Source organism: Corvus brachyrhynchos, unplaced genomic scaffold, assembly GCF_000691975.1.
Source record: "Corvus brachyrhynchos isolate BGI_N302 unplaced genomic scaffold, ASM69197v1 scaffold220, whole genome shotgun sequence".
NCBI lineage: Eukaryota > Metazoa > Chordata > Aves > Passeriformes > Corvidae > Corvus > Corvus brachyrhynchos.
The window spans coordinates 1,702,331-1,714,311 of NW_008236209.1; positions in this window are offsets into that span (position 1 = coordinate 1,702,331).

Below are 11,981 nucleotides of genomic sequence, written 5' to 3' on the forward strand. Positions count from 1 at the left end.
GCTGAACATGCTAGGAGAGAAACTGATGACAGAAATGTTATATATGGAATAATAATGAAAACTGGTTGACATCTGAGTTCCAGTTTCTCTGGAATTATCCCTACTTCTAGAGATTTGTCCACAAACCCACATTTTAGGTTTTACTTCTGCTGACATTTAGGGTAAAATGAAGTTAAAAAACCAAAGGAAAAATACAGGGACCAGGATGACAGAGGGGAAGTTTGGTGAAAAAGTGATGTCAAGAGGGGAACTGCTTTGGACATTTTGCATCCTTTGGGAAGGAGCTCCTACCCCTGTTTCTGATGAAGCTACACCAAACTGTGTTGACACATTTATTTATACAAAAACAATGGATCCCTTGTCCGAGAATTAGGAACAGCTTCAGCTATAAATTCTCCCTGGATCTTAGATTTGTCAAGATCCCCACAGATTTAGCAGGCTTCAGATCTGATGTCAAGATTTGGAGTGGTCTTCTACAGAAGAGATTTAGTTGGATAAAGTCTGTATTAGACCAAAAGGTCAGGACTTTACAGTCACCATAATTCTGTTCAGACTGATGAACAGGAGGGCCTGATACACAGTTCTGCCCAGAGCAGTATTTAGAGCAGTATTAGTTACCTGCTGCATCTGCTTAGAGCCTCTAAAGGCAGTGGGACTGAAATCCCAGAGACAACTGAAGGCAAACAAAGGAAAGGGACACTGTAGTTTTTCTAAACCTCAGATAATTGTAAGATGAGCCTTAGTAAAACATCTCACTGCGTCATTTCTGTTTGGGAATGCAATTCTTCACCTTCTGCCACGACAACTCTGTTTACCTGTGCAGCACCACTGGTTAAATATCTCCTGCCTGCAACATCTGTTAAGAACTGGAGGGGTTTCAGACTGTGAACTGTAAAACTCTGATAACAAGACAGAAAGCCTGGCCCAGTGACCCAAAACAAAGGAAGCAATGGATGTAAAAGGGTAATGCTGAGAGAAAGAAGGGAAGTTCTGAATTAACCTGGGATGATGATGTGTTCTGACAGAATGAAGTAACTCCTACTCGCAGTACTAAAGCTGCATGGCAGCAGAATGGAACAAAAACAGATGTAGACTTTGCAAGCAGTAGATAATAGAGTCTCTTCTCTCATACGTGAGTAAAGAGAGCTGCTGGAATAAATTCTGTCAACAGCCAGTAAAAATACAAGTAATTAGACATATATTTAATATGCTAGATTTAATACATATTCATATGAAAAGTCCATAAAGCTATAGCATAAAATCACCAAGGACCATGCATGCTTTCTGTAAGATGTTTTGTTATGCTTATCCACAGGATATATTACCCCTATTACAGCAGCTCCTGGTGCAGCTCTGTTCCATCCACATATCACTTCCATTAAAAGCTCTGGAACAGCTGCATGAAGGGTTTTGTTTGCTTTAATCTCCCTGTGCTCCTGCTGGTTCTTCCAATCCATACCCCTCATAGTTGGAGGGTCCAACAGAAGCCATAACCCTCATATTCCTGGATTCCACTGAGCAGGGAACTCTTCCTTCTCCCAGAAGGATGATTACTTGTCTGCCTTAGATTTCTCACTTTCACTGGAGTCTCCTGGCACCATTAAACAATTTTATATTTCCTTTGTAGTGGTAGCAGTAACACTGAACTGTGAAAATACCCCCCAGTGCTCCCCAGCTCCTTCTCTCCCCTGGCCTCTGACCAACCTCACCCTGGTGAAATGGATTGCAAACAAAAAACTCTGCAAGCACCAGAAACACAGCTCCAGCAAGGGAGCCCAGCCCCTGGCTGCTCTTACAGCGAGTATTGTTGGTGCCACTGCTGCACAGATAACAGCTGTGCCTGAAAGCAAGGCTCAGACATCACAGGTTCAATGTCTGCACTGGGAAAGCCTTTTCTGTGCACTTAAAAGTGCATTAAAATCTTTTCAGGCATGTACTGTCCTTCCAGACTGAGAGTATTCCATTCCCCTTTTCAATTTTCTAGTTAATTTTAGTTGTTAGCAGCTGTTAGACCCAGACAAATACGGTAGCAAGAGTTGCACCTTTTCGTGGGGAGAAAAAGCTCTGCAGCTTGTAAGATCTTTTTCTGTTCTATTCAGGAAATTATTAAAACTAATTTTGAACTATGAGAACCTTTTCTGGGTTCTAATTTGAGCCAAGTCTCCTAAAGGACTGGTCTGTGTCACGTACTAGTTTGGTTTGCACATTTGAGAAGAGGGAACTGATGCTTCCCCTGACATAACAGTCCTGTGTTGGTATTTCAAGATGATGGTTGAAATTCTGGCCATTACTGGATCCCAGAGAAATGATGCCTGAGAATGTCATGTTATTGATTGAATATGTGGATAGTCCCATCATGTTTTGAAAGTCACAGCAAGTGAAAACAAAAATAATAATTCCCCAAATGCCAGTGTAATAAATAACGTTACAGGAGTCATTGAAAGAGATTGCAATGTATCCTCTGAAAATTTCCTCTTGTGACATTCAAGACGTAGAAAGGTGCTTTTTCTGGGACTATTTTTACAAATACCTCTACATAAATATCCTCAATATGTAATACCTTCCTTTCCTCCCATCCCTCAAAGTGCTATCATTCTGCTTCAGAATACTTTCTGTTACCAAGGAATTCCTGATGCTTGCTGGCTCCCTGTAATGGAGATGGTTCCCAGGTTTGTGCCTGAAAGGGATTCCAACAAATCTGTCATGCAGATGAAAATCTGACAGTTGTCCTGTTATCAGTGTAATTACACTGCTGTGTTAATGTGGGAAGAAAAGCTGTGTTTTCTTGAGTGAGCTATTACTGCATCTCCCAATATCAAACGCATGAGCTGAGCCTTGGTTTTCAATACAAGTGCACTGCAGCAAGGCAAAATGTTAAGTTAGGCATACATAAATGTTTCTGATGTGAATCTAGTGGAGGATGCTTGACTGACAGGCAGACAGAGTAAGGTCTATTTACATAAAAACAGGCTGATGGAGGGTTCCTGCTCTGCTGCCATTTCTTCCCCAGTGCCTTGCCAGCATTTACGTTTAATTTGCATGGCCTGTAATTGCAGACAACAGAGCAGCTCAGCCTCCAGTACATTCAGACTTTAACATCTCTTACAAAACTGCAAACAAGCTTGCAGATGTCTCTGCAAACCATTGGCTTCTCAAATTCTTCACTGAGAATTTTCCCCTAAGGCACCCAAGGTGTGTTTGAGTGCTGAGGATTTGACCACTGTCAGACAGAAGGATGGAGACCCTGGTGCCAATCAGGACAAGGCAATGATCAGGCCAAACATCACCTGTCCAGAGCTCAGGATTCTCTCCCTGCACTCTCAGCCTTGAGCAAAGAAAATCCCTTGCAATGCCCCTCAGCCTAAGGATTGGCACCGCTGTGCCCATGTTTCCCTCTCAACATTTGGACAGCGCTCTCAGGCACAGGGTGGGATTCCTGGGATGACTGTAGAGGGTCAGGAGTTGGACTTGATGGTCTCTGATTGATGGACTTGATGGATTCTGTGATTCTGCAACTGTTCTCCAGCTGACAGGACAAATGCAGCACAGAAACTGATAATCCACGCAGGGAAGGAGAACTGCTCCCCCACAGTGACAGACCTTGGGATTCCAGAGCCTTACCAGACCAATTCAGAAGCCACTTAAGAAGAGGGGGACTAACATTGAGAATCTTACTTGAAATTTTATCCTCTCAATTTCCTAGGCAAGGAATGTACAATGCCAAATGAGTTATGTGTTAAAAATGAAAGTCCTTATGTGGAAAAGTAAATTAATATTACTGCCCAGCACACCAGGAACACACGAATGTAAAAGGTGTGGTTTACATCTCTGTATTGTCCTGAAATATGTGTCACTATCATTGCAACAAACAGAGCTGAAACACTGCAAAAATTAGAAAGTTGGTTTCCTCTATTTGACAATTCTTAGAGGTTCTGCCTGCCATGAGCCTTAATGTCTGCTGTTATTATGTGGTGCTTCTGTGTGTTGTACAAAATGTCTGGCTTGAAGCAAAATATTGCAGTATGTCAAATACAACGCATTTAATAGCAATCAGCTGCACTAATTGGAATGACAGTGACATTCTGCACTACACTTAAGAGTGGAAATACCTTACAGACAAGATCCTGACATTTGACTGAGATTCCCTGTTCAGGCTAATGACATTGTTTAGAAATGCAGCCCCTGCAATCACAGCACAGAACTCAAAATGTATTAACACAGTTACAGGATTTACAATATGTCTTAAGCCTTGACAGAAGAAATTCTGCTTATAGAAGGACAAAGTAGTTCTCTCTTAGTCTGTGAAAGAAGGATCTCCTTTTAATTTAATAATGTAAATGCAAAAAGAAAAAAACCAACCACGCTACTGACTCAAAATTACAGGTTTCCTCTGATCCTGGGTTGAAGTTCAGGGTTCTTTACAAACACAGTTTCAAAAAATGGGGATTTTTTTTTCCTATTTTTTTTTCCTTTTTCTGAGCCCAAGCAAGAAATTCTTTGTGTCAGCCAGAAGAGAAAACTGGTAATCACCCACCTGCAGGAGGAGTCCTGGACAGTTTCCGCACACCTATTTAACCTCCTCAGCTCAGGGAGATGAGCTTGGCACTGGGTATAAAATCCCAGTTTAGCTTGCATGGTACAATCAGTCTTCTGGTAAGACTGCACGTGTGGTGGGATTTGGAGAGTGGAGACACTTGTTCACTAAAAAAAATACCAGTCAACATGAGCAAGGAGAATTGCATAGGAAATAAATTATGTGATACATATCTTATTATTGCATAAGAAAGAATTAACAGCTGGTAATAACAATTAACTGGATTAAAAGCTGCTTTGGGATGGAGGTCGCTCCCTTTTCCAGGTAACACCCAACTCAGAAGGTCAATTTATGGTGACTCCCAAGCACTAGAAAACAGAACTCATTCTGGATAAAAGAGTGTTTTCAAAAGTCAGGATTTTGGGAATAGAACTCTGGACTTCTTAATCATCTCTGGGCAGTAACCACAGAGCGCACTTCCAAAGCAAGCTCTGGAACAGGCACCTTGATTGTGACACAACTGACGGGGATGAATAACTGCAACACCTCTGGCTTTCCAGAGGGATCTTGTGGGCTGAGATTCCCTGAAGCACCCAAAACTGAGAACAAAAATCAACACACCTAAAATGGGGATGTTTAAAATTCAGATCTCAATCTTTCTGCACTTTTTTCTTTTCCTAGCAATTAAATAGGATAAACGTTTAATTAAGAAATGTTTAAAAAAGCACACTCCACAGAGCTAGGGACATGAAAAACTTAGAGTGACAAAGAAGCTCGGAGTACTTCTGCCATGTTGGTTCACTGATGATTAAATTGGTTTAAATATTAGCTATAGTTAGAGCTGTGCAAAATAGACTTTGTTTTCCAGAAATTACACAGAACTTTTCAATTTCATAGAATTCTGCACTGCCTCAGTTATGGGCTCCATTTGCAGTGCCGATTAAGTAGATTTTTGCATCAAAAATGCAAATATATACACATATTTGATGCAAAACACTCTTTGCTTGAACACGGTTACGTCTGCTCTGATACTGGCTTGTTGGCGCTCAACAAATTTTTCTGTTCCTGGAACTTCACAGTACATTATGGGCTCAAAACAGACCCACTTGGGGATAAAGAAAACATCCTTAAAGTTATGCAAAACATTCATAACAAAATGCAAATACTGTTTACAGCTTTCAGCATCTCAGTATAGCAACTCATATTCTAAATTGCAACCAGCTACCAGCTACATGGAAAACTTTTTAATCAGCCTCTGTCCCGGATATCTGGGTTGTCATCTTGCAGGAAGGCTGGGCCCAGCTTTAGGTGTGAACCCAGCATCTCAGAGATGGTGGGTTTAGATCCCTTTAACTCTGACACCCACAGAACGAGATTCATTTCTGCTCAGAAGGTTCTCTGGGAAGGACATTCAGCCAGGCAGGGGTCTGTCTCCTCTGGGGGAGAAAAAACCAATAGTCAACAGATTGGATTTTAATTCCACCACTGTTAAAATGCACCAAGAAGGAACTGGAGCCAAAATAATTATTCACGTCACACACTGCTGGGGGTTATAGATTGATGTATTTACATTTTGCCAGGACAAGAAATGTCTTCTGAGGAATACAAACCTCTGCTTCTTTCACCCTTGCACCAGTGATGGATGCAATCCTTGTCATTGCTCCCTGACAGAGCAGCACACATCCCCTCATCCCTCCACACATATTTACCCTGCACTAAGGAAAAAGCCCTCCACATTCAGGACTCAATATTCCATTTCCTAGCATGCTGCATCAATAACCTAATGGCACTTCTGTCAGTCTTTCCCGGTCAATGCTGCCTCCTCAAGAGATGTCCATAAAACTGCTTCTGTCCACTGGAACGAACTCACAAAATGATTCTGGAGAGTGAGGAAGAAAAAAAACCACTTGCACTGCAAAAGAATGTCAGCTCGTAGAGAAAGAAACACAGGAAGGCCCATGGATGAGAAGTCCAGCAGAGAGGGAACCTTGTTCAAGTGGGTAGCTCAGGTAAGAGCCATTTTCCAAGGAGCAGAGAAATGCTCATCCTGGCACACAGGGCTTCCTTGGGTGACTCCTGTAGGAGTGAAGAGGCTGCTGCTGGGAAAAATGGGAGAACCTCCCCTTCCTGTTTCAGTTTGCTGAATTTTGTGTATTTAGAAAACTCTCCCACCCATTCTCTCGGACATTCCTTGCTTTTCCAAATGGAAAATGCAGACGGCCACTGAGAACTTCAATTTTCTGCTCTGCAAAGGGCAGCCCCCACAATGGCAACTGAAATGGTGTGGAGAGGCACAAACCAGCTGAAAGAACACTGCACAAAACACACAGTGAAAGGAAAATTGGCTTCACAGGTGAAAAATATCTAAGGTTCAACAGAAACCTTTTGGTTTAAACCAGCCGACAGATAGTATCTGATCTTTCACATCTGCTCCTTTCTAAACTCAGGCACCTGCAACTGATCCCCCGTGAAAGAAATCTGATTAAAATCAAAATGAAAGAAAATTATGACTGTGTTGGTACTGGATTGTAACAAAAATTGCAGGCTCTGCCTTCATTAGGAGCAAACAGTATATTAATGTAGGAAAAGTAACATACTTTGCATGGAAAATATCTTCATGATCAAAGATCTATGTTTTATATAATTTGCTTCCTTGATTATACAAGGAACTACATGTAAAAATATAGTTTTGCTATAGAGAGGAATTTACATTAAAGGCTTCCCCTGCTCATCTCCTTCAGTCCCCATCTACCCTGATCAATGCACCTCTCCTCACTGCAACAGCCTTCATCAGTCTGGCTCAAACTGAAAGCCAGTAATGGGGCAATTAGTGAGCAACAGCAAAATCCTGGGTAGTGAATAATCCTAGCAGTTTGCAATGCCTAAAATTAAACTGGCATAACTTTTCTATCAGATATCTTAATGATATGCATAAATAAGTCCTATTCAAAAGCCAAAATTTTCTAACATTCCAACCAGACCAAGACATCAGAGCTGGCGTTCAACAGATGCATTGTTGTCACCCTCCAGGTTCTCTTTACTTTGCATTTGGTGTTTTAGATTTTGCTTCCCAGGAAGCCATGCCTGACCCTCAGACTGGAGCCTGTGTGGCTCACAGATAAGTAGCTGCAAGTCTGAATCACTTGTTGGGCCACACAGGGGAACAGATCAAGAGACCTTTTATCTCCTGTGTCAGTCCTTTGCCAAATGCAGGAATGAGGAACATTCAGATTTCACAGAGCAAAACACATGGTGAGCTCAAGGCAAACACAGGACTGAATGAATGGCAAAAGACAACACTTCCCTGACAGAGTTCACTGAAACCCAGAAAAACGAAGTTTATCCTTTTTAAATTGTTCCTTTGTGTAAAAGGGATTATACCGCCTGTGATTTAGTGCTTCTTTAAATGGCTGCTGCTGTAAAAGTAAGATTACCAAAATGAAATGATTTAGGAAGAAAATAGGAAGGCAGATGCAAAAAGGCCCCAGAAGCACCTGAATGAGTTTCTGCTGAATTATTTAGCACAGCTATGTTCTTGTCCCCTCCTGTAACTCGTGTCTACTCCGGTTTATGACTATCATAGTCTGGAAAAACTCCAAGTGAAAAAAGCACTAAGCCCCCTCCCTTCAGCAGGTATGGGAGTCTTGCAATAAATACAGAAATATTGCACTGGCAAAACAGTTTCTTCTGATTCCAGATTTTTAAAAGTTAGGTATCTAATTCCACCTTATAGTTAAGAAACATCCTCTAAATTAACTCCATCTTTATATATGGTAAAGGAAAGTACTGTGTTAGAGAAACTCGTTTTCTAAGCTTATGGCGGTTCCTAAGGGATCTCTGAAGAGAACACTCCACCTTAGAGGTGGGGACTGAATTTTGTCAGTGCAGTGCTGAGGATGGCCACCAAATCTCAGCAGGCAGGAAAAGAATGGTTACTGTTTGAAAAATGCAATTGAGACATTTGGAAGGCAGTTCTGGCTGAGTGAGTGAATTAACCCCTGCCCTTTTGCCCTCCCCACTGGCACCTCTCACAGGCTGTGCAGCAGCGTTAACCTCATGGACAAACATTCTGGCACTTCCCACTGCAGGCTGAAGGATGAGAGCTGAGCAGCACCTTGTGTTGGATGATAAAACTCACCATATGCTCTGAGCCTGCTCCCTTCCCCCTTAACACAGCAGACTTTGCCTCTCTTGTGCCACCACTCCCATGTTTTCTCTTTGAGGCATTTCTGTATTTTCATTGCTTTGCGAAACACCAGCTTTCAGAAATCACTTTGTTACACTGTTGGATGCATTTTGTTCTTCCTCATTACTTCTTTCTGTCCTTCCTGGCATTATGTGTTATACCAAATGCTGCTTTCCAACAACATTTCCAAATGTGTAAATCATGAAGTTCCTTGAGATATTTTTGCCAGCGTGATTGAGAGCTCAGACTGACAGCTGATTATCACCATCCCGCTTCCTCCTTTTGTTGATCCTTCACTATTCAAAAGTCAGATGCTTGTCTCCCACTCTCCTCAACTGGAGAGAGCTCTTTTCTACCAGTGTATGCTTTAAATATCCAATTGAGTAGGAATGCTGTAATAAAGTGATTATTAAGTTATGCTGTTGTGAATGACTGCAGATTACTCACTGTTGTTATGTGCCTGTACTGTGCAAACAGAATGTGGATGATTCACAAGGCACTTCCATCATGTCTGGTTAAACTCACAGGAACGAGATACTTGGAAATGCTTTCTCCCAAACAGAATCCATGCCCAGTTTTGTGAAAAACAATTTCTAAAATACTTTTTAACCACTTGATACCACAATTAAGTGTCCTTTTAAGTTTCAGATTATGAGTATTTAAAGGCAGGGAATCAGCCAGCTACTTCTAGGAAATAGTGAGATGAGAATATTAATGTCATAAACCAACAAATACTCTACCAGCATGCAAAGGGTGCTAAAGAAGCAAGGAAAATTTTAATATACACATACAATTGATACTACCCATTCTTTAAAAAAAACACAATAATGCTTCAAGGATCAAAGCAAACATAAATTTAAATATTTATGTGGGCACTTGCAGAAGGTTTGGGGGAAATGGTTGTATGAAAAACCTTAGCTTTTGATGGACAACTTACCTCATTAAAGATGTAGATATGGGTAACTGTAATTCAGCAGAGAGATGGGTGTTGATCCTGAAGTCCACAGAAAAGCTGCCATTATTTCATTGACTTTGGAAGTGTCAGGCTGCAATCAGCAGAGCCAGGCTTAATGTGCATAACCTGCAGATGACTGACTCCAGCACACATAAACACGACTGTAAAAAGCCAGGTAACTGCTCTAATCATAAACTGAGGAGCATTTTGGATGTCTGGCTTAGCATATTAACAAGACCAAAAGACCCAAATATGAACTAATTAAGGCTCTGTATAAATTATACAAGCTACATTTTTTATCTTATCACTATTTAACAAAAATTGATGTGCTTTTGTGTTTACCAGCTTGTGAGGTAGGGTTTTGTTTCCTAACTCATTGTTTAAGCTGCTGGTTCCAGTAGGTCATAGGAGGCTACAAATTACCCTCATTACCTTATCAATTACAGCATTGCTGAATAAGCTGCACTCCATCATAACATAATCACATTTCAGCATTCAGGCTTCAGAACTTCCTCCTGCTTTTGAGGAATGGTGGCCAGAGCCAATGAACACAGGAAGCATTAACGTGGTCCAACCTGTTGTGTGTGTGACAGACACTGGCCCATCATCACAGCAGCCCTGCCCCAGTGACAAACTTGTGCATCTAAAGGGAATCAACGAGGATTTTTACCTTAAATCACACATGAGGATCGTAGCAAAATGTGTGCTTGCTGTATTTCATCTGGGGTCTCAGTGCTCTGAGCTGAGAATGATCAACTTTCAGCCGACCCTGAAATTGTGCAGGATGTGCTGCTCCAGCTGGATCCCTACAAATCCATGGAGCCTGATGGGATTTATCCAAGAATCCTCAAAGAGCTGCTGATGTCATTGCAAAACTCAGTGATTTTTGAGCAGTCTTGGGAATCCAGGGAGGTCCCAGCTGACTGGAAGGTGGTGAATGTTGTCCAGGTTTTCAAGAAGGGCAACGAGGAGGACCCCAGAAGCTACAGACCTGTCAGTGTCATCTCCTTCCACATCCTTCACATTTGCCACTTGGAGAGTTTTCCCCTGAATATTTCTCAGCTATAATAATTCATTGCCATTTTTTTTCTGCTTTTCATTTGATGGTGAGATGTCCTACATCAGCAATTTTTCTCAGAACAAAAGGAAAACTAAAAGGATACAGCTAAAAACATCTCGAGTCCTCTCTGACTACTTTGTGGGGGAAAAAATCTCAACAGCTTTATCAGAACTGTAGAAACTGTCTAACCCCACCAGCTGACACTTTTGAATTTCATCCTTTCATAAGCAGGGAGTAAAACATTTATTTAGACCTGATGATGCTGTGACTACTGGCTTGTATTGCAGAGCTGCTTTTATGCCTCAAGCTTTATTCCCAGCTGGCAACAAGATCCTGTGATAGGGTAAAACTCTAAAATTTAAAAAGTCGCCATCGCAATCATTATCAGCTTATTCTCATGTTCAAAAAGCTCTGCACCAAAGGCTGTTCAATGGGCAGAGAGCTCAGAGCAGGGCGAGCTCCTCTCTTTCCTGAAATATCATCAGCACTTCCACAGGTAGAGATTAAAAGTTCAGCTTTTTGAAGAGATTCCAATTAGTTCCAGGTAAAATACATATTGCACTTACACATACATTGCCTATGATTAAATTAGATCTTTCTTGGCTTAACAGAATTTTGAAATATTTCTGGAGGCACCATTTTCGCTCGGCCATTCCATGTTACCACAGCTTTCAGAACCCCACAACTTCACTGCAGTTTGACAGACCAGTTCCAGAATCTGTTACGCACAGTGCCAAATGTGCGTGGGCAAATTTGCCTCTCTTCTTTTCTGCTTGTTTTAGTACTCATTACATGAAGTGCAAAGGACTTTTTGCAGATTTGTCACTACTTTTTTGCCTTTGCTATCTCATTTTTCTTCCTGGCAGGGAATTCAGTCACTGAATTCCCATTAGGTGTTTTTATTTATTCTGTTGGGTTTTAATCTGCAGTTACCGCTGTTCTTTAAGCTGACCTGTCCCACACCACTTAGGTAAAAGAACTTCACGGAATGGGTGTGGAATCAAGCTGTGGTGCAGTTAAAATGCTATTTCTTTTATGTACAACATTATTAGTAGCTTATATTATATATACCTTTTGATGGCTCTTGGTTTTATCTCTTCAAAGTAGTAACTTTCTTTTTACTGCTCTAGAAGATAAATAATGTTAGAGAAAGTGTGATCACAAACAGCTTTTTCCACAAATGGAACAGTCCTCTGAGCCACATGAGGGTACTTGCATCACCAAAGTGTAAAACAGCAGCAGCCTG